This window comes from Thalassophryne amazonica, chromosome 4 (genome assembly GCF_902500255.1).
Source record: "Thalassophryne amazonica chromosome 4, fThaAma1.1, whole genome shotgun sequence".
Classification (NCBI taxonomy): Eukaryota; Metazoa; Chordata; class Actinopteri; order Batrachoidiformes; family Batrachoididae; genus Thalassophryne; species Thalassophryne amazonica.
In genome coordinates this window covers 48,791,881-48,815,477 of record NC_047106.1, presented here as the reverse complement: position 1 = coordinate 48,815,477, position 23,597 = coordinate 48,791,881, and the positions used below count along the sequence as shown (strand labels likewise).

Sequence of the window (23,597 nt, the reverse complement as noted above, 5' to 3'; positions counted from 1 at the left end):
CTTTTGATACTGTTGACCATAAAATTTTATTACAGAGATTAGAGCATGCCATAGGTATTAAAGGCACTGCGCTGCGGTGGTTTGAATCATATTTGTCTAATAGATTACAATTTGTTCATGTAAATGGGGAATCTTCTTCACAGACTAAGGTTAATTATGGAGTTCCACAAGGTTCTGTGCTAGGACCAATTTTATTCACTTATACATGCTTCCCTTAGGCAGTATTATTAGACGGTATTGCTTAAATTTTCATTGTTACGCAGATGATACCCAGCTTTATCTATCCATGAAGCCAGAGGACACACACCAATTAGCTAAACTGCAGGATTGTCTTACAGACATAAAGACATGGATGACCTCTAATTTCCTGCTTTTAAACTCAGATAAAACTGAAGTTATTGTACTTGGCCCCACAAATCTTAGAAACATGGTGTCTAACCAGATCCTTACTCTGGATGGCATTACCCTGACCTCTAGTAATACTGTGAGAAATCTTGGAGTCATTTTTGATCAGGATATGTCATTCAAAGCGCATATTAAACAAATATGTAGGACTGCTTTTTTGCATTTACGCAATATCTCTAAAATCAGAAAGGTCTTGTCTCAGAGTGATGCTGAAAAAACTAATTCATGCATTTATTTCCTCTAGGTTGGACTATTGTAATTCATTATTATCAGGTTGTCCTAAAAGTTCCCTAAAAAGCCTTCAGTTAATTCAAAATGCTGCAGCTAGAGTACTGACGGGGACTAGAAGGAGAGAGCATATCTCACCCATATTGGCCTCTCTTCATTGGCTTCCTGTTAATTCTAGAATAGAATTTAAAATTCTTCTTCTTACTTATGAGGTTTTGAATAATCAGGTCCCATCTTATCTTAGGGACCTCGTAGTACCATATCACCCCAATAGAGTGCTTCGCTCTCAGACTGCAGGCTTACTTGTAGTTCCTAGGGTTTGTAAGAGTAGAATGGGAGGCAGAGCCTTCAGCTTTCAGGCTCCTCTCCTGTGGAACCAGCTCCCAATTCAGATCAGGGAGACAGACACCCTCTCTACTTTTAAGATTAGGCTTAAAACTTTCCTTTTTGCTAAAGCTTATAGTTAGGGCTGGATCAGGTGACCCTGAACCATCCCTTAGTTATGCTGCTATAGATGTAGACTGCCTGGGGGTTCCCATGATGCACTGTTTCTTTCTCTTTTTGCTCTGTATGCACCACTCTGCATTTAATCATTAGTGATCGATCTCTGCTCCCCTCCACAGCATGTCTTTTTCCTGGTTCTCTCCCTCAGCCCCAACCAGTCCCAGCAGAAGACTGCCCCTCCCTGAGCCTGGTTCTGCTGGAGGTTTCTTCCTGTTAAAAGGGAGTTTTTCCTTCCCACTGTAGCCAAGTGCTTGCTCACAGGGGGTCGTTTTGACCGTTGGGGTTTTACATAATTATTGTATGGCCTTGCCTTACAATATAAAGCGCCTTGGGGCAACTGTTTGTTGTGATTTGGCGCTATATAAAAAAATTGATTGATTGATTGATTGACTGTTGCCTCACAGCGAGAAGGTCATGGGTTCAATTCCCGCCTGTGGCCTGGTTGTGGACTAATAATGCATGTTCTCCCCATGTTTGCGTGGGTTTTCTCCAGGTGCTCTGGTTTCCTCCCACATCCAAAGATATGCGGGTTAGGTGGATTGGAATCTTTAAATTTTCCATAGGTGTGCGAGTGGGTCTGAATGTGTTTGAGTGTCTGTTTGTGGCCCTGCGACAGACTGGTGTCCTGTACTGGGTGTACCCTGCCTCGCGCTCTGTGACTACTGGGATAGGCTCCAGCCCCCCACGACCCTTGATTGGACTAAACGGTTGAAGATGACTGTGTGTGTGTGTGTGTGTGTGTGTGTGTGTGTGTGTGTGTGTGTGTGTGTGTGTGTGTGTGAGAGAGAGAGAGAGAGAGTCATACTGCTAGGTTCCCTCTGTCCAGTAGCTGGTGCTGTGTCCCACAAAAAGTTCTAATCCACCTTAGTAGAAGAAGAAAAATGTTTGCCTCAGATTTGAACTGAACACATCGTTTAAACCATGGACTAATAATGACACCAAAATTATATTTGTGAGTAAATGACCATATTTTATGCCAGAAATGAGGTCCAGGATCTTAAAACCAGCATTTCTCCTTTAATTTGTTTTATATTTATATATACGAGGTCTGTTAGAAAAGTATCATACCTTTTTATTTTTTTCAAAAACTATATGGATTTGATTCATATGTTTTTACGTCAGCCAAGCATGAACCTTCGTGCGCATGCGTGAGTTTTTCCACGCTTGTCGGTTGCATCATTTGCCTGTGGGCAGGCTTTGAGTGAGCACTGCTCCACCCCTCTCGTCGTTGTTTTATTGCGAGGAAATGGCTGAATGATTTGGGCTTTTTTTCCATCAGACTTTTTTCAGAAACTGTTAGAGACAGGCAGCTGGAAACCATTCGAAAAATTTATCTGGCTTTTGGTGAAAATTTTACGGGCTTCACAGAGAATAAGGAGTGTTACTACAGCTTTAAGGACGGCCAACAATGACGCTCGAGCCGCCATCGAGAGGCAGAAACCACCACATCATTTCTAAATGGATCACTGTGTGGAGCTGGGACCGCCATGTGCAATTTCTCTGGTTATCACAAGAGCTGGACATCAGCCTTTTTCCAGCAGATTTCACTTTTAAGAAGAGATTTGTTTGTTTGTCATGGAAAGCCGCGCGGAGGCTTCGCACATCACGACCGATTCGCTGATGAAGCGAGACAAAGGAACACCTCCATTTCGGAGTGCCAGAGGACAAGCCCAGCTCTCCACAATTTCTCTTATATACACTCGACTGGTAAGCACTGAAAGCCGAGATAGGCATGTCCCAACTTGTCCTCTAACACTCCGAAACGGAGGTGTTCCTTTGTCTCGCTTCATCAGCGAATCGGTCATGATGCGCGAAGCCTCCGCACGGCTTTCAGTGACAAAATCTCTTGTTAAAAGTGAAATCTGCCGGAAAATGGCTTATGTCCAGCTCTTGTGATAACCAGAGAAATTGCACACGACGGTCCCGGCTCCACACAGCCATCCATTTAGAAATGATGTGGTGGTTTCTGCCTCTCGATGGTGGCTCAGAGCGCGGCGCACCGTGCGCCATTGTGGGGCGTCCTTAAAGCTGTAGTAACACTCCTTATTCTCTGTGAAGCCCGTAAAATTTTCACTGAAAACCAGATAAATTTTTCGAATGGTTTCCAGCTGCCTGTCTCTAACAGTTTCTGATGGAAAAAAAGCCCAAATCATTCCGCCATTTCCTCGCAATGAAACAACGACGAGAGGGGTGGAGCAGTGCTCACTCAAAGCCTGTCCACAGGCGAATGACGCAACCGACAGGCATAGAAAAACTCACGCATGCGCACGAAGGTTCAAGCTTGGCTGACGTAAAAACATATGAATCAAATCCATATAGTTTTTGAAAAAAATAAAAAGGTACGATACTTTTCTAACAGACCTTGTGTATATATATATATATATATATATATATATATATACACGTGTCTCCAGTGATTTTTAAAGGAGCAGGCGTCTGAAGGACTTGAAATGAAATGAAATGAAATGTATCATCCTGGTGTCACTCAGAGAGCAAAATTAAGAGGTATTTTCATTTAAAAACACACATGCCAAAGAGTGTTTCTGAATTGTACTCAAAAATATTGGAACACTTGGTATTTCACACATTTAAATTTGTTTATGCCATTTCAAATACAAATAAATCAATAAATCTAAAGTTATCTTCCTTAAACTCAAACTGAAAGGAAATGTCTACAACTTGATATAAATTAAATAAAAATATAATATCCAGCTTCCTGATGAAATGGTGTAGGGGAGGATTTTCTTAAAAAGACGACCTGAACGTTCAGCTACAATTTGATAGAAAGTACATTTGAGATTAAAGCCTAGATTTGATGTTTTGGTGAAAGAAACTTTTGTATTTCTACATAATTGATGTAAATTAAGTCCAAGACATATTCAGTGACTTGGAAATGTTCATGTTTCCATCCCCTGACTTGTCTGAAGAAAACTGGCAATAAAATTGATTATTATTTACAGGTATTGTCAAGTTTTAGAGATTTGCTTTCAGTTTGAGTTTGACGAACATAATTTTAGAAATTTTTATTCTTTATATTTTTTTGTATTTCTTGTATTTGAAATGGCATAAACAAATTAAAATGTATAAAATGCCAAGTGTTCCAATACTTTTGATGGGCACTGTATTCTAACCTTATGATGAGTGCAAAATGAGTGTGGTATTATTATTGTTTTGATTAAGAATGTGTAATTTTCACTGTTGCTGCACTTTGTGTGAAATCATAGTCATATCGTATATCATATTGATATGAAAATACTGACATACTGCTGTATTATTTGGCCATATTGTACAGCCCTACTGTCAACTCGCCGGAAACTTTGAATATTAATTTACATCTACATTTTAAAAAAATGCTTAAAGTGGCAGCTGGTTAAGAGGGCAGCTGGTTAAGAGGGCTGTAATTGGGGGGGGGGGGTTTGGAGCTTCCCCCCCCCCCGACGCTGAAAGGCAAAAAAAGAAAAATGCTAAAAAGGCAGTTATAGTCATGATCATGCTCCCAAGAACCATTTTGCTGAAAAAAATTCTGAAGGACCTAAATGACATGGTTAGACGGTGAGGAGCTTTGCTCATTCATGTCTGTGTACACAAAAGCTCAGAGATTCTATTGACTTAAGAAATAATATTTGCTGTGCACATGTCAGCTTAACTTACACTCTGTATGTTACTTTGGAATAATTCATCCTCTAGTAAAACTCAAAAGGAATTTGGAAACTCTGATAAGAGATCTACTTAGAAGCTGTTATATTTAATAAAACTGTGTCTCAGCAGATGGTTCCTGTCAGCTTGCTGTGTGAGGCACAAAGCCAGTGAACCGAGTGTAGAAAAGATTTAAGTTTGCAAAGATCTCCGAGGTTCAAAGGAAGCAGACATCAATGCAACGATAGAGTGATACAGGAGGAAGATGAAGAAGCAAAAAGACAGCTGTGGCATGTCTTTGGACATTGTTGGAGCTCGAATTTATCTGTATAATTTGCAGTGACCTGTTGATGGACATCCCTGAGCTTCTCTGTGCTGGCATAGCCCCCCCTTTTATGGAGTAGCTGTAATTGCCTGTTGCTCACAGTAATGGCTAACGGTCTATGAAAGGTTTACTTTTCATTATGCTGATGTATTCATCACAGCCCCTTTTGTTGACCTTAGTATCAATCAGAGTTTAATTTCCTACTGATTTCTTTTTAATTACAAGCTGTTTTTCTACCTTCTCAGCCTTCACACCCACAGTCTGTTCAGACTGTAGAACCTGCCGTTTAAGTGGTGACACCCGCCAGCACATTTATGGTGGCACGCTGCTGCCTGATCAGAGATTAATCAGCCGTTATAGAGCCGCTGCCACGCTCTGAGCCTCAAGTCAAATCCATCATTCTTGGCTTAATTGGCATTGAAACGATGGGGGGAGGTCGTCATGCTGACCAACAGTCAGTAGTAAAGGGTGACTTAGCTCCAGCTCTCACCTTTCAGCAGTTAAAGAACCCGATTACATCTGTCTGTTTTATCACTGCTTTTCAACCCTCGTAATTAGATTTAAACTTAAAGGGGGACTCTGGCATTTGTCAACCTGAACTTTATTTTTATATGTCTTTGGGTGCATCACTCTTGCTCTTGCTTGCCTCTACTGGTGGTTGGCTCTCACTGCGGTATTGTATCACTTCCTGTTCCGGAGCACAGCGGTGTTTTGCTGCATCTGTTAGCTGTTTAATCTGCGCAGTTAGATTGATCTAGTTACCTAGATAATGATTTGCTTCACAGTGTAATCTTCACGTGCCTTAACTAAAGCACTCCCTCTGCTGAATCACCTCTAAATTATTTACACATTATTCACTTTGTGTGTTTTTAGGAATCCGCTAGCTTAGCACAGCTACTAGCTCTTAGCCGGTTTAGCATGGCGGCTTCTCCTGTCTCTCCCGCACTTTTCTGCTCTGGGTGTGAAATGTTTAGTTATTCCTCGGCCTCCTTTAGCAGTAACGGTACTTGTAATAAGTGTAACTTATTCGTAGCTTTGGAGGCCAGGCTGGGCGAATTGGAGACTCGGCTCCGCACCGTGGAAAATTCTACAGCTAGCCAGGCCCCTGTAGTCGGTGCGGACCAAGGTAGCTTAGCCGCCGTTAGTTTCTCTCTGGCAGATCCCGAGCAGCCGGGAAAGCAGGCCAACTGGGTGACTGTGAGGAGGAAGCGTAGTCCTAAACAGAAGCCCCGTGTACACCGCCAACCCGTTCACATCTGTAACCGTTTTTCCCCACTCGACGACACACCCGCCGAGGATCAAACTCTGGTTATTGGCGACTCTGTTTTGAGAAATGTGAAGTTAGCGACACCAGCAACCATAGTCAATTGTCTTCCGGGGGCCAGAGCAGGCGAACATTGAAGGAAATTTGAAACTGCTGGCTAAGGCTAAGCGTAAATTTGGTAAGATTGTAATTCACGTCGGCAGTAATGACACCCGGTTACGCCAATCGGAGGTCACCAAAATTAACATTGAATCGGTGTGTAACTTTGCAAAAACAATGTCGGACTCTGTAGTTTTCTCTGGGCCCCTCCCCAATCGGACCAGGAGTGACATGACATGTTTAAATGAGTCCACCCACCACTTTAATCATATCTTAGATCTTGTTCTGACTTATGGTATGGAAATTGAAGACTTAACAGTATTCCCTGAAAACTCCCTTCTGTCTGATCATTTCTTAATAACATTTACATTTACTCTGATGGACTACCCAGCAGTGGGGAATAAGTTTCATTACACTAGAAGTCTTTCAGAAAGCGCTGTAACTAGGTTTAAGGATATGATTCCTTCTTTATGTTCTCTAATGCCATATACCAACACAGTGCAGAGTAGCTACCTAAACTCTGTAAGTGAGATAGAGTATCCCGTCAATAGTTTTACATCCTCATTGAAGACAACTTTGGATGCTGTAGCTCCTCTGAAAAAGAGAGCTTTAAATCAGAAGTGCCTGACTCCGTGGTATAACTCACAAACTCGCAGCTTAAAGCAGATAACCCGTAAGTTGGAGAGGAAATGACGTCTCACTAATTTAGAAGATCTTCACTTAGCCTGGAAAAAGAGTCTGTTGCTCTATAAAAAAGCCCTCTGTAAAGCTAGGACATCTTACTACTCATCACTAATTGAAGAAAATAAGAACAACCCCAGGTTTCTTTTCAGCACTGTAGCCAGGCTGACAAAGAGTCAGAGCTCTATTGAGCCGAGTATTCCTTTAACTTTAACTAGTAATGACTTCATGACTTTCTTTGCTAAAAAAATTTTAACTATTAGAGGAAAAATTACTCATAACCATCCCAAAGATGTATCGTTATCTTTGGCTGCTTTCAGTGATGCCGGTATTTGGTTAGACTCTTTCTCTCAGATTGTTCTGTCTGAGTTATTTTCATTAGTTACTTCATCCAAACCATCAACATGTCTATTAGACCCCATTCCTACCAGGCTGCTCAAGGAAGCCCTACCATTATTTAATGCTTCGATCTTAAATATGATCAATCTATCTTTATTAGTTGGCTATGTACCACAGGCTTTTAAGGTGGCAGTAATTAAACCATTACTTAAAAAGCCATCACTTGACCCAGCTATTTTAGCTAATTATAGGCCAATCTCCAACCTTCCTTTTCTCTCAAAAATTCTTGAAAGGGTAGTTGTAAAACAGCTAACTGATCATCTGCAGAGGAATGGTCTATTTGAAGAGTTTCAGTCAGATTAGAGCATGCCATAGGTATTAAAGGCACTGCGCTGCGGTGGTTTGAATCATATTTATCTAATAGATTACAGTTTGTTCATGTAAATGGGGAATCTTCTTCACAGACTAAGGTTAATTATGGAGTTCCACAAGGTTCTGTGCTAGGACCAATTTTATTCACTTTATACATGCTTCCCTTAGGCAGTATTATTAGACGGCATTGCTTAAATTTTCATTGTTACGCAGATGATACCCAGCTTTATCTATCCATGAAGCCAGAGGACACACACCAATTAGCTAAACTGCAGGATTGTCTTACAGACATAAAGACATGGATGACCTCTAATTTCCTGCTTTTAAACTCAGATAAAACTGAAGTTATTGTACTTGGCCCCACAAATCTTAGAAACATGGTGTCTAACCAGATCCTTACTCTGGATGGCATTACCCTGACCTCTAGTAATACTGTGAGAAATCTTGGAGTCATTTTTGATCAGGATATGTCATTCAAAGCGCATATTAAACAAATATGTAGGACTGCTTTTTTGCATTTACGCAATATCTCTAAAATTAGAAAGGTCTTGTCTCAGAGTGATGCTGAAAAACTAATTCATGCATTTATTTCCTCTAGGCTGGACTATTGTAATTCATTATTATCAGGTTGTCCTAAAAGTTCCCTGAAAAGCCTTCACTTAATTCAAAATGCTGCAGCTAGAGTACTAACGGGGACTAGAAGGAGAGAGCATATCTCACCCATATTGGCCTCTCTTCATTGGCTTCCTGTTAATTCTAGAATAGAATTTAAAATTCTTCTTCTTACTTATAAGGTTTTTAATAATCAGGTCCCATCTTATCTTAGGGACCTCATAGTACCATATCACCCCAATAGAGCGCTTCGCTCTCAGACTGCAGGCTTACTTGTAGTTCCTAGGGTTTGTAAGAGTAGAATGGGAGGCAGAGCCTTCAGCTTTCAGGCTCCTCTCCTGTGGAACCAGCTCCCAATTCGGATCAGGGAGACAGACACCCTCTCTACTTTTAAGATTAGGCTTAAAACTTTCCTTTTTGCTAAAGCTTATAGTTAGGGCTGGATCAGGTGACCCTGAACCATCCCTTAGTTATGCTGCTATAGATGTAGACTGCCTGGGGGTTCCCATGATGCACTGTTTCTTTCTCTTTTTGCTTTGTATGCACCACTCTGCATTTAATCATTAGTGATGTCTTTTTCTTGGTTCTCTCCCTCAGCCCCAACCAGTCCCAGCAGAAGACTGCCCCTCCCTGAGCCTGGTTCTGCTGGAGGTTTCTTCCTGTTAAAAGGGAGTTTTTCCTTCCCACTGTCGCCAAGTGCTTGCTCACAGGGGGTCGTTTTGACCGTTGGGGTTTTTACGTAATTATTGTATGGCCTTGCCTTACAATATAAAGCGCCTTGGGGCAACTGTTTGTTGTGATTTGGCGCTATATAAATAAAATTGATGATGATGATGATCTTTTCACTCATTGCAAAAGTGATTTTAATTGGTCCAATATTGATCTTGGGCTCCACAGCTGCTAATTACTAATAATTATATGGGGCAAGCTAAAAAAGCACAGCAGTCTGTTTCTAGTCACCACTGAATAGGCAAAAATATCATATGAAGTGTCTGGTAGCATGGAGAGGATACCTATGGAGGTAATGATATGTATGTTTACCTCACAAAATGCAGACTTTTTTTAAATGACCAATTATATATAACACCAAGTTAGAAAAAGTTGATGTAAAATGGGAAATGCAAAAAACAGAAGCAACAATAATACTTACTACATTTACTCGAAATGTTTGCAGGTACTATAAGCTTAATAGTGTTCATGTTTTTTGTGTTTAACTTCATTTGTTAATATTCATCCATTCTTGTATTTAAGGCCTCCAACACATTCCAAAAAAGTTGGAATTAGGCAATTTATTCTCAGTATGTGGATTAAATCATCACATTTACAGCTGGTTTTCTTGAGACAAGTGAGGGGATGGATACATAAACATCTGCAAGTCATTCAATATGTGTTGGACTTCCTATCCATCAACCATTAAGAAATGCAAGCAGTATGTTACTGTATGGTAAATCTGTGTCAAGTAGGCAGTTCTCAAACATTGAGTGGTCTTGTGGGAGAGAGACTAGTGCAGATAGGTAGCTACTATGGAGAGGTGGGAACAGACTGGTTATTTGCACTGTGTGGTTGCCATCCATGACTCAGGAAACCCATACCACTCACCACACGATGGAAACGCTTTGCGTCCTGGATGGCAGCATGACCCCTGCATTTGCATCCCTTTGGCCTTCTGCAACTGCTGGGGTCTTCAGCACTGAGGACACTGCCACCCTCTATTATTTCCTGAGACATGCAACACATGGCCAAAATGTCATAAATGACGGTCTTTCATCATCCAAGTGATACGCCTCAAGTCAGTTCAGGTATTTTTGATAGATTGTGTTGAAAATATTGGAGTTTGGAGGTAATAACTGTGCTCCTCTGAAACACAGACCATGAGATTTGCACAATTGTCTTTCACTATGCACTGATCCTCATCTCTCTTTCCTTACAATCTCCAAAGAGCTTCTCTTGTTTTCTGCTACTACTACTACTACCACAGACTACTTTTGTACCAAACAGCAAAAGTAGAGGTTTCGTTGTGTCGTTTCAGTAAAAGTAAAATCCATTAATTTTGAAGGAACTGATCACCGAATGTACCGAGTGACACCCCCCGCCCCCAACCAAAAAAAGAGAACCAATAAAAATTGTAATAAATCTTACAAAGCAAATTTCTAGCAAATTTCTAGAAATTTGCTAGACCTTTGTAGGACTTAAACTTCAGTCTGTGTCCGATCATTCCCCAAAGTTTCAGCTATCTTGGTTGCTTGCATAAAATTCATGTTCTCTCAGAATTGTGCTTCTAATTGTATGATTTTTGGTGAAACAAGACTCCAGGCAAAATGTCTTTTTTTTAGTTGACCAAGACAATTGTCTTCCCCAACATGTCTTTTAATGGGTTCTGTTTTTTGTTTTGTTTTTTTGGTCTCCCTGTATTATCCCAGCACTATACTTATGGATCTACTTTGTTCTACTTCTGAAGAAATGCGAGTTAGCAGTTGTTTTTACTGTTGTTTGTTTTTCCAATGTAAAGATTTTTTTTTTTTATTTTTTTTTGCCTTCATGAGCAAATTAAATGCAGTCACTCTGTTGTTTTTCTCCTGGTTGGAATTGTTGAAAAGGTCATTTAAATTCCATTTCAGGCAGATAAACATAATCTCAGCTGAAGAGTTTGGTTCCTGCACTGTCTACATGTAACACTCTCTTGCATCTCATCTCATTTCGTTCCTCCAAACACCTGCAAAGTCTCATTTAATGCTGGCAAATTGACTTCCCTTCATTCCAAAACAGAGGTTATCACAACGCATTTACTGAGTGCTTTTAGTTGCCGATGCAGGTGTTTGCTTTTAAAAATTGGGGTCACCTTGAGTGCAGCTCAGATGTTTGTCTCATGTGTGTTTGTGCAAGATTTTTGTTTGTTTGTTTGTTTGTTTGTTTTGAGCACAGGCTTAAGAGCCTTTCTGAAGCCTAACGGCTGAGCAGCCGATAAGAACTGCCTGGTTCAATCAAAATGTCAAAAGGACAAAACATTGAGTCATTATTTTCATTAACACGCAATAACTGAAGGACTGTCAACAAAAAGAGCAAACTCATGGATGCAGTGCGCCATCAGATACTGTGCTGCCTGTAGAGGGAAAAGCTGCACTCAAACTTGGCCACGCCAATGCTCGTTCCCCTCATATCGATTAGGGGATTAATCACGTTTAGTTTTGATTCAGCGTGCCGTAGTGGAGTGTGTAGGTAATCACTTAGTGTCAAGACATTAGTGTGTGTAGTTGCTGGCTCAATGGCGGTAAGCAGCTGCAATGAGAATCCAGAACTGATGGCCCGGCTCGTTCATTGCTATGCACCTTCTCAACCTCTGGTGACCTCTATTATTTGTGAACAGCCTATCTATCCATTTTGTGATGATGTTGCAGGGGCATGTTTCCAACTGTCAATACGTGGACTTATTTCTATTAACACAGCATCTATGTTGTAATTCTCACCATTTATAGTGTTGACTGCAGTGGTTGGTTTGTGGGTATGGTGACAGGTAGGTGGAACCTCATAGAGACATGATAGTAAATACTGAAGGTGGGATGCAACAGTGGATGAAGGCATTAAAGTAGAGGACAATGAGAGATTGAGATTCTTTAGCCTGTAGTAGCAATGTGGCAAGTAGGGGTGCAACAAAAAATGTTGACCTGGAAAAATTGCAAGAATTTCCATGTACTGGACTGTGGGCCATGTATTGTGAAAAGCCAAGAGGTCTGCAACATTTACAATGAATCATATTTTTTTTTTTTTTTTTTAATGAATCATATTTTATAGATACAGTGTACTGTGATTTGAACAGCAGTGTAACCTTGAAACCGTGATCCATACAGAACTGTGAGGTATAATATTAAAAGCCAAGTAGCCTCTGTGTACGTGTGTGCATGCGTGTGTATGGCTTTGATCAGGGAGAAACTCTGGAGAGCTGATCTTTGATGTTTGGTATGCCTATGGGTCAAGGATGAATGCCGCGAAAAAGGAAAGTTGATAGGACTAATATTATTGGAGAAATTAGTGATATTAGCTAACAGCAGTGAACAATGGATGTTGATAATTACATTCTGGACTCATACGCCATTCCAGCAGGGAGCAGTAAATCAGTAATTAATATATACTCCTTACTTAAAGCAGTAAGAGGTATATATTAAAAGCCAAGTGGCGTTTGTGTACGTGTATGTGTGCATGTGTGTGTGTACCTTCAAACACAGAGAAACTGGGCAGAGCTGACATTTGCCATTTGGTATGCTTATGTATTTTGGGTCAAGGATGAATGCTGCCAAAATGGAATGTTGGTAGGACTACTGTTTTTGGAGAAATTACAGATATTGCATAGCAACCATGAACACGGGACGTTGCTGATTAGATTCTGGATTTACACGCCATTTCAAATAATGATAGCTTCAGCTCAATTCAAACAACTTTATTGTTCCCTAAAAGGGCAATTGTCATGAACTGGGTAGGCATGGCACAGAAGGTGGTTGCACACAAATGCAGACTCACAATCCTGAATTATAAGTAAAAGGCTTTATCGCAGAAATCAGGCTGGGGTTTGGTACACAGGAAGGCAGTCTGAGAAGTGGTGGTACAGGCAGGGGTCAAGCAAAGGCGTGGTCAACAACAAGCACAGTTCCAAAATACCGGGAGACACAATACATGGGCTGAGGTAGGAGCAAGGTCAAAAACAAAGCACCATCAAAAAACAGCAAGACAAAACGGAGCAAAATCAAAGGCTGGAACATGGACAAGAAATCACAATGAACTGGCAGGGAGTGGAGAAAGTGAGGGGCTTAAATAGCAGGTGCAGAAATTAGGGAAACAAGATGCAGGTGTCAAGGAAGGTTCTGGAAGGGGCGTGGTCAGACGAGACAGAGGTAAGACAGGAGTCAAGAGAGTGCAGGACGACAGAGCAGTCAGAATTACAATGAAGGTGAGAGAAGCTGGTGGAAGATAGTGCAGTAAGAGAAATGCAAAGTGAACAGGACCTGACAATAAACAAGAAATAAAATAAAGAAAACCATCCATCCATCCATCCATTTTCTTCCGCTTTACAAGAAATAAAATAAAGAAAATCATCCATCCATCCATCCATTTTCTTCCGCTTTATCCGAAGTCGGGTCGCGGGGGCAGCAGCTCAAGCAAAGCCACCCAGACCTCCCAATCCACACACACCTCCTCCAGCTCCTCCGGGGGAACCCCAAGGTGTTCCAAAGCCAGCGGAGAGATGTAGTCCCTCCAGCGTGTCCTGGGTCGTCCCCGGGGCCTCCTCCCAGTGGGACGCGCCCGGAACACCTCTCCAGCGAGACATCCAGGGGGCATCCGGAAAAGATGCCCGAGCCACCTCAGCTGACTCCTTTCGACGTGGAGGAGCAGCGGCTCGACTCCGAGCACCTCCCGAGTGACCGAGCTCCTCACCCTATCTCTAAGGGAGCCACCCTGCGGAGGAAACTCATCTCGGCCGCTTGTACTCGCGATCTCGTTCTTTCGGTCATGAGCCAAATCTCATGAACGTAGGTGAGGATCGGAACGTAGATCGATTGGTAAATCGAGAGCTTTGCCCCCCTACTCAGCTCTCTCTTCACCACGACGGTCCGATACAGCGACCGCATCACTGCAGACGCTGCACCGATCCGTCTATCGATCTCACGCTCCATCCGTCCCTCACTCGTGAACAAGACCCCGAGATACTTAAACTCCTCCACTTGAGGCAAGGACACTCCACTGACCTGAAGAGGGCAAAGCACCTTTTTCCGGTCGAGAACCATGGCCTCGGATTTGGAGGTGCTGATTTTCATCCCGGACGCTTCACACTCGGCTGCAAACCGCCCCAGTGTACGCTGAAGGTCCTGATTTGACGAAGCCAACAGAACCACATCGTCCGCAAACAGCAGAGACGAGATTCTGTGGTTCCCAAACCAGACCCCCTCTACACCCTGGCTGCGCCTAGAAATTATGTCCATAAAAATAATGAACAGAACCGGTGACAAAGGGCAGCCCTGGCGGAGGCCAACGTGCACTGGAAACAGGTTTGACTTACTACCGGAAATGCGAACCAAGCTCCTGCTGCGGTCGTACAGGGACCGGATAGCCCTTAGCAAAGGACCCCGTACTTCCGGAGCACTCCCCACAGGGTGCCCCGAGGGACACGGTCGAATGCCTCCAGATCCACAAAACACATGTGGACTGGTTGGGCGAACTCCCATGAACCCTCGAGCACCCGATGGAGCGTGTAGAGCTGGTCCAGTGTACCGCGACCAGGACGAACACCACACTGCTCCTCCTGAATCCGAGGTTCGACCATCGGTCGAATTCTCCTCTCCAGTACTCTGGAATAGACCTTACCGGGGAGGCTGAGGAGTGTGATCCCCCTATAGTTGGAACACACCCTGTTCCAACTATAGGGGGATCTATAGTGTTCCAACTATAAAGAAAACTCAACATGAAATGTCATTTAAAATGACTGCTGTCTGCATTCAGCAGCTTGATAGCAGAAGGAATAAAAGATATGGAGTATCTGTTCGTTCTCCCCAACGGTACATGATAATGGCGGCCTGAAGGCATCACCGTGAACTGACCAGACAGCACATGATCAGGTTGGCTGAGAATACACTTCGCTTTCTTTTTCACCTGATTCTCCCGGAATGAATGCAGGTCTCTTTGCTTGACCCCAATTTTTTTAGAGCAAACATTGACAATGCCATTCAGGCTGTTTTTTGTCCTTTTAGACAATCGGCTGAACCAACAAATGCAAGAGAATGTTAACAGACTTTCAATAAATGAGCAATAAAAGTCACTTAAAATCCTCACACTGACATCAGAAGAGCTCAGCTTCCTCATCAGATGGATTCTCTGTTGTCCATCTTTGAGAAGAGACTCAGTGTTGATATCAAACTTGAGTTGAGAGTCAAACACTGTTCCAAGGTATTATAAGACTCAACCCTCTGGACCTCTACACCATGTATGACACTAGCATTGTGTCCCATGTTGGTATGCCTGAAATCAATGAACATTTCTTGAGTTTTGGATACATTCAGGTCAAGAAAATTATCATCACACCAATTAACAAACTCAGATAGTGCAGGACCATGATCAGACTCTGAGCCTTGTAGTAGAGATAGGACAGTCTCATCAGAAAACTTAACAAGAAATCTGTCCTCCTGAGAAGTCCTGTAGCTATCAGTGTACATGATAAACAAGCGGGGACAGCACACATCCCTGAGGTGAACCTGTGTTTGACAATTGTAGAGGGGATATTTCCTGTTGAGAAAGTGTAGTGACACGGACCCACAACAGGGGGCGTAAATGAACGGACAATGAAAGAGTCGAATATGAACACTTTACTGTTGTGAATGAGCACAACCACAACACAGAGGAATGTGAAATTTTGCAAACAGTCAATCACAAGGGTGACGTGTGGGCAGGCTCGAGGATAGAAGACATCTGTCCTGAGAAGAACCGGAACCACACGATTTCCTCCGCCACCAAACCTGGAGAATACTGGAGCCGCCAAGTCCCGAGTCCCCAGGTGGCCACCGTCTCCGAATGTCGGATCTGGTACTGCTGGCAAGGAGCAGAGACAATAAGATATGGGTGTGTGCACACCCAGTAACAACAATGATGGAGAGTCCACCTCCACCTCTAACACACACTCGTGCAGCTCCTGTCTCAACACTTATCTGGTGGGGGTGTAAAGCGAAGCTGTCGCCACTCACGCCAATCTCCAGATAAAACACTCCGCAGGAAAACAGCTGCAAAAACGAGTTTACTAAACAAAGTCAGTACAGCACGGATCAAGGCTGAGAATGTTACCGTAACAGGTCGACGATATCTCGGCAATGAGGTGGAGATGACGTCCGGGTTTTATGGAGTGAGATGATGAAGTGTAGATGGGTGACAGCTGTCAAGAGATAATGAGTGACAGCTGTCACCCCCGGCTGTGTCCGCGGCGGCAGCGCCCTCTCGTGCCTGAAGCCCGCACTTCAGGCAGGGCGCCCTCTGGTGGTGGGCCAGCAGTACCTCCTCTTCTGGCGGCCCACACAACAGTACCCCCCCCCCTCAACGGGCGCCTCCTGGCGCCTGACCAGGTTTATCGGGGTGTCGGCGATAGAAATCGGCCAGGAGGGCCGGATCCAGGATGAAGCTCCCCTTCACCCAGGAGCGTTCTTCAGGTCCATACCCCTCCCAGTCCACCAGATATTGGAACCCCCGGCCCATTCGACGGACGTCCAGGAGCCGGCGCACTGTCCAGGCCGGGTGGATCCGCAGTGAAGCTGGGAGTTGGAGCTCCACTGCGGCAGGGCTGAGGACCTTGAGGATTCTGAATGGTCCGATGAACCTGTCCATCAGTTTCGGGGATTCCACTTGAAGCGGGATGTCCTTCGTCGACAACCACACCTCCTGCCCGGGCTGGTATGCAGGGGCCGGGGACCGCCGGCGGTCTGCATGGGCCTTGGCCCTCGTCCGGGCCTTCAACAAGGCAGAATGGGCGGTGCGCCACACCCGACGGCACCTCCGAAGGTGGGCCCGGACCGAGGGCACACCGACTTCTCCCTCCACCACGGGAAATAATGGGGGCTGGTACCCCAAACACACCTCAAATGGGGAGAGACCATTGGCAGAAGACACCTGGCTGTTATGTGCATACTCGATCCAGGCCAGGTGGTTACTCCAGGCCGTCGGGTGCGTGGATGTCACACAGCGGAGGGTCTGTTCCAACTACTGGTTGGCCCGTTCTGCCTGTCTGTTCGTCTGTGGGTGGTACCCGGATGAGATGCTCACGGTGGCCCCCAGTTCTCTGCAGAAACTCCTCCAGACTTGAGAGGAAAACTGGGGACCACGATCCGAGACAACGTCAGTAGGTATCCCATGCAGACGGACGACGTGGTGGACCAGGAGGTCTGCTGTCTCCTGGGCCGTAGGGAGCTTCGGGAGGGCCACGAAGTGGGCCGCCTTGGAGAATCGGTCCACTATCGTGAGGATGGTGGGAGGCCTGTGACAAAATCCAGGCCGATGTGGGACCAGGGGCGATGAGGCACAGGAAGTGGTTGGAGCAGTCCTTGGGACCTCCTGTGGTCAGCCTTGTCCCTGGCGCAGGTGGTGCAGGCCTGGATGTACTCCCGGACGTCGGCCTCCATAGACGCCCACCATAAACGCTGCCGGACAACTGCCACGGTCCTTCGCACCCCTGGATGACAGGAGAGCTTGGAACCGTGACAGAAGTCTAGGACCGCAGCCCTGGCCTCTGGTGGGACGTATAGTCTGTCCTTCGGTCCAGTTCCCGGGTACGGGCTCCGTGCCAGGGCCTCCCGGACGGTCTTCTCCACGTCCCAGGTGAGGGTGGCCACAATAGTGGACTCCGGAAGGATGGGCTTCGGTGGATCCGACAGCGCAGTTTTGACTTCGTCTTCGTGTACCCAGGACAAGGCATCCAATCTCTGGTTCTTGGTCCCGGGGCGATAGGTGATCCGGAAGTCAAAACGCCCAAAGAAGAGTGACCAGCGGGCTTGCCTGGGGTTCAGCCGCTTGGCGGTCCTGATATACTCCAGGTTCCGATGGTCAGTGAAAACCGTGAACGGCACAGACGCTCCCTCCAACAAGTGTCTCCACTCCTCAAGAGCCTCTTTCACCGCAAGGAGTTCTCGATTGCCAACGTCATAGTTCCGTTCAGCCGGGGTCAACCTGCGAGAAAAGTAGGCACACGGGTGAAGAACCTTATCGGTCTCTCCGCTCTGGGATAGCACGGCTCCTATCCCTGAGTCAGAGGCGTCCACTTCAACCACAAACTGGCGGCTAGGGTCAGGCTGCACCAAAACTGGCGCAGTAGAGAACCGTCGTTTCAACTCCTTGAACGCGGCTTCGCACCGATCCGACCAGGTGAAGGGGACTTTTGGAGAGGTCAGGGCTGTCAGGGGGCTAACTACCTGACTGTAGCCCTTAATGAACCTCCTATAGAAATTTGCGAAGCCAAGGAACTGTTGCAGCTTCCTACGGTTTGTTGGTTGGGGCCAATCTCTCACCGCCGCAACCTTGGCCGGATCAGGGGCGACGGAGTTAGAGGAGATGATAAACCCCAGGAAGGACAAAGAAGCCCGGTGAAACTCGCACTTCTTGCCCTTCACAAACAACCGGTTCTCCAACAACCGCTGCAGAACCTGACGTACATGCTGGACATGGGTCTCAGGATCCGGAGAAAAGATGAGTATATCGTCCAGATATACAAAGACGAATCGGTGCAGGAAGTCCCGCAAGACGTAGTTAACCAAAGCTTGGAACGTCGCGGGGGCGTTGGTGAGGCCAAACGGCATGACCAGGTACTCAAAGTGACCTAAGGGGGTGTTAAATGCCGTCTTCCACTCCTCTCCCTTCCGGATCCGAACCAGGTGATATGCATTCCTAAGATCCAACTTTGTAAAGATTTTGGCTCCATGCAGGGGGGTGAACACAGAATCTAACAATGGCAATGGGTATCGGTTGCGAACCGTAATCTCATTCAGCCCCCTGTAATCAATGCATGGACGGAGTCTGCCATCTTTCTTGCCCACAAAAAAGAAACCTACACCCATCGGGGAGGTGGAGTTCTGGATCAGCCCGGCAGCTAAAGAGTCCCGGATGTAGGTCTCCATTGATTCGCGCTCAGGACGTGAGAGATTGTACAGCCTGCTGGACGGGAACTCCACGCCCAGAATCAAATCAATGGCACAATCGTAAGGACGGTGCAGGGGGAGGGTGAGTGCCAGATCTTTGCTGAAGACGTCAGCAAGATTGTGGTACTCAACTGGCACCGCCGTCAGATTGGGTGGGGCTTTGACCTCCTCCTTAGCCTGTAAACCGGGAGGAACCGAGGATCCTAAACACCTCCGATGGCAGGTTTCGCTCCACTGAACCACCACCCCAGACGGCCAATCAATCCGGGGATTGTGTTTCAACATCCACGGGAAACCCAAAATCACACGAGAGGTAGAGGGAGTCACAAAAAACTCGATCTCCTCCCAATGATTTCCGGACACCACCAGAGTTACATGTTGTGTCTTGTGCATGATTAAAGGAAGAAGGGTGCCATCTAGTGCCCGCACCTGCAATGGCGAAGGAAGCGCCACCAGAGGGAGCCCTACCTCCCTTGCCCATCTGCTGTCCAGCAGATTCCCTTCTGACCCCGTGTCCACCAGTGCTGGGGCTTGAAGGGTTAAATCCCCGCTCAGGATTGTAACTGGGAGTCATGTGGAAATATGTGTGTGTCCCACGTGAATGTCTTGGCCCACCCTTAGCCCAGTTTCTAGGGGCGGGCGTTGGTGTTTAACCGCTTGGGGCAGTCTCTCTGCATATGCTCATTTGAACCGCAGATAAAGCACTTCCCGCGGGCCAGCCTCCTCTGTCTGTTAGGTAGTCTAAATGTGGCCCTGCTCGTGTCCATAGCTTCGTCAGCAGGGGGAGCTGTAGCCACACGGAGCGTTGAGGCTGTGGAGCGTGGGGAAGGCGGAACCTTTTCGAACCTGGAAGGGAGAGGGACGGCGCGTGCCCGGCCACGTCCTTCGTCTCGCTCCCGACGGCGTTCCTCCAACCGATTGTCTAACCGTATAATGAGATCGATAAGCCCATCTAAACGCCGCGGTTCTTCCTTCGCTACCAGGTGCTCCTTCAGGACCGATGACAGTCCGTTTACGAAGGCGGCGCGGAGCGCATCGTTATTCCAGCCGGACCTCACAGCCGCGATGCGGAGGTCGCCTGCATATTCGGCCGCGCTCCGGCGCCCCTGTCGCATTGACAGCAGCACTGTTGAAGCAGTCTCTCCTCTGTTAGGGTGATCAAACACTGTTCTGAACTCCCTCACAAACCCAGTATAAGTGGTAAGGAGCCGTGAGTTTTGCTCCCAAAGTGCTGTAGCCCAAGCGCGTGCCTCACCACGAAGCAAGTTAATTACATAAGCCACCCTGCTGGCATCAGACGCGTACATTACAGGCCGTTGTGCAAAGACGAGCGAACACTGCATCAGAAAGTCCGCGCACGTCTCCACACAACCCCCGTACGGCTCTGGGGGACTTATGTATGCTTCAGGGGATGGTGGGGGGGTTTGTTGAACGACCAGTGGAACGTTTATATCCGGCACTGGGTCGGCAGGAGGAGGAGCCGCAGCAGCGCCCTGAGCGCGCGCTTCCACCTGTGCGGTGAGAGCCTCCATCCTGCGATTAAGGATGACGTTTTGCTCGGTCATCAGATCCAGCCGAGCGGTAAAGGCAGTGAGGATTTGCTGCAACTCACCGAGCATGCGTCCTGCAGAAGCCCGTGCACCCTGCTCTTCCATTGGCTGTTCAACAGATGGGTGACGCCCCTCGGGATCCATGACGCTGGCCGAGATATCCTGTTGAGAAAGTGTAGTGACACGGACCCACAACAGGGGGCGTAAATGAACGGACAATGAAAGAGTCGAATATGAACACTTTACTGTTGTGAATGAGCACAACCACAACACAGAGGAATGTGAAATTTTGCAAACAGTCAATCACAAGGGTGACGTGTGGGCAGGCTCGAGGATAGAAGACGTCTGTCCTGAGAAGAACCGGAACCACACGATTTCCTCCGCCACTGAACCTGGAGAATACTGGAGCCGCCAAGTCCCGAGTCCCCAGGTGGCCACCGTCTCCGAATGTCGGATCTGGTACTTCAGGCAAGGAGCAGAGACAATAAGATATGGGTGTGTGCACACCCAGTAACAACAATGATGGAGAGTCCACCTCCACCTCTAACACACACTCGTGCAGCTCCTGTCTCAACACTTATCTGGTGGGGGTGTAAAGCGAAGCTGTCACCGGTCACGCCAATCTCCAGATAAAACACTCCGCAGGAAAACAGCTGCAAAAACGAGTTTACTAAACAAAGTCAGTACGGCACAGATCAAGGCTGAGAATGTTACCTTAACAGGTCGACGATATTTCGGCAATGAGGTGGAGATGACGTCCGGGTTTTATGGAGTGAGATGATCAAGTGTAGATGGGTGACAGCTGTCAAGAGATAATGAGTGACAGCTGTCACCCCCGGCTGTGTCCGTGGCGGCAGCGCCCTCTCGTGCCTGAAGCCCGCACTTCAGGCAGGGCGCCCTCTGGTGGTGGGCCAGCAGTACCTCCTCTTCTGGTGGCCCACACAACAATTTCCATTTACAAACACCTGCTGGATCCTCTTAGTGAGGAAGTTTAAAATCAGCAAGAGAAGCTGATCAGGGAGATTAAAATAAGATGACAGCCTCTCAATCAAAATGTGAGGCTGCATCTCACTAAAAGCTGACAAAAAATCAGAAAATAAAAGTCTTGCATGACATCGTGGTTTATCCAGGTGCTTGCAAACAGTGTCCATTATGACAATTTTCACATCCTCCAAACCTTTCTTTGGCTGGTAAGCAAACTCCAAAGGATCCACTTTACCATTTACAAAAGACACAATAATATTTTTTTCAGAATTTTCTCAAAGTTTTTCATTACTAGTGATGTCAGTCCCACCTATCTGAATTCCTTAAGCTCTTTGGAGTTTTTATATTTAGGAATCGGAATGATGGTGGATGTTTTCCACAATGTGGGGGTCTGGCCCAGGTCAGCACTCATTTGAAAAATTCTAGTGAATACTCTGCTAAGCTGGTCAGCACAGTGGTGCAAAGTCCATCCACAGATGGCATCTGGACCAACAGCGTTCCTTGTCTTCACTGCTTCACTGTCTTGAATAAGGTTGTCACACATTCCTGAGATATCACTATTCCATTAAGAGGATCAAGAGACTTTACAAAGGGATATTCTCTCAGAGAAATCTGAATTTTCAAATCTGGAGAAGAAAGAGAAGTGTATGGCAGGTCAGAATTTTCAATTCCATTTACACTAATGGTTGTTCTGGTCTCATTAGCCTGTTGGTTAATGGAGGCCATATTCTTAATCCCTTGCCAGTCAGCCCTGAGAAACTTTGCACGATTTATTTCCTCCCTTGAAAAATGTCAGCTACCTATTTTATAAAAAAACTACCCAATCTGCAGCCCGTGGATCCCCACTATCGATAGTGTAAAATTTATACCCCTAGAAGCAAGAGATTTTACATTTCTTTTAATCAAAAGTTACTAGTGGTCATGTCAGGTCTGGCAGCATGCCATGGTGCAGTACTTCACACACACAGACACACACACAAACAAACAAATTCATCTCATGATCAGTTCAGAAATATGTAATTGGGTCATTCCATGGCAGTTTATAAAATATCTCTTAGTTTTACTGGAAAAATATAGAGAACTGATGCCCTTCTTAATTGGAATTCTGCAAAATTACAGGTTTCTACTTTTATTAAGTTTTAGAAAAAAGTAGTTTGTTGGCTCCGCCGATCCCGTAAGATCATGGTTTCTGTGCCAGAGGTCGTTGAGATGCTGAGGTTGTTGAGGTACAGCACCTGGTATGGCTGATGCGGGACCGGCACGGTCTGCTACAGTTGCTGCAGGTGTATTCCGTTGGTTGCATGTCTGTGGTTGTGGGTGCTGGCGGAGCCTTCTCTCCCCCTACCGGGCCTCTCTCCTCTACTCCGCTTCCCTAATGATGGTTCTTGTGGTGGACCGCCAGCCGGCGTGGTCTAAAACTGTAGACTCCATTTCCACAGGATTGAAGCCACTTGCACTCAGGTCATCCTGTTGCTCTGGAGCCTGTGGCCAGCTCCCTCTACAGTACATCCTTTGGGATGCAGCCGTCCCCCATTCGCCTGACATGCCTGAGCCAGCGCATGCGTCTCTGGATCAGCATGGCAAACATGCCGGGCATCCCTATCTTAGCCAGGACATCAGAGCTGGTGATGCGGTCCTACTAGGTGATGCCAAGCAGTCTTCTTAGCCTGCGCATGTGGAAGGCGTTCAGCATGTGTTTCTGGCAGGAGTAGAGTGTCCATGCGTCACTCCTGTAGAGGAGAGAAGTTCAGAATGCGTGCCCAATACACCCTCATCTTGGTGTTGGTCGTGAGCATGATGTTTGGCAGACTCTCTCCGTCACTGTAGTTATTACAATAATAACAGCATGAAACATACCACGTTCAGTCACTTAAATCCCCTTTTTCTCCATTGTGATGCTCGGTTTGAACTTTAGTAAGTCATCTTCATGACGTATAGATGACTAA

The 23,597-nt window shown here is 45.9% G+C and overlaps 1 protein-coding gene and 1 long non-coding RNA gene across 2 annotated transcripts in view; one reads left to right on the top strand and one right to left on the bottom strand.

The window, feature by feature from the left end:
* The window catches only part of LOC117508169 (calsyntenin-2-like), a 1,041,373-nt gene that overhangs the window by 349,780 nt on the left and 667,996 nt on the right, over nucleotides 1-23,597 (top strand). The window lies entirely within an intron of this gene.
* LOC117508171 lies at nucleotides 7,233-21,719 on the bottom strand. Its single transcript, XR_004560001.1, has 3 exons — nucleotides 21,631-21,719; nucleotides 8,111-8,122; nucleotides 7,233-7,243 (listed from the first exon to the last, which is right to left on the bottom strand). It is a non-coding gene; the product is annotated as an uncharacterized LOC117508171 (long non-coding RNA).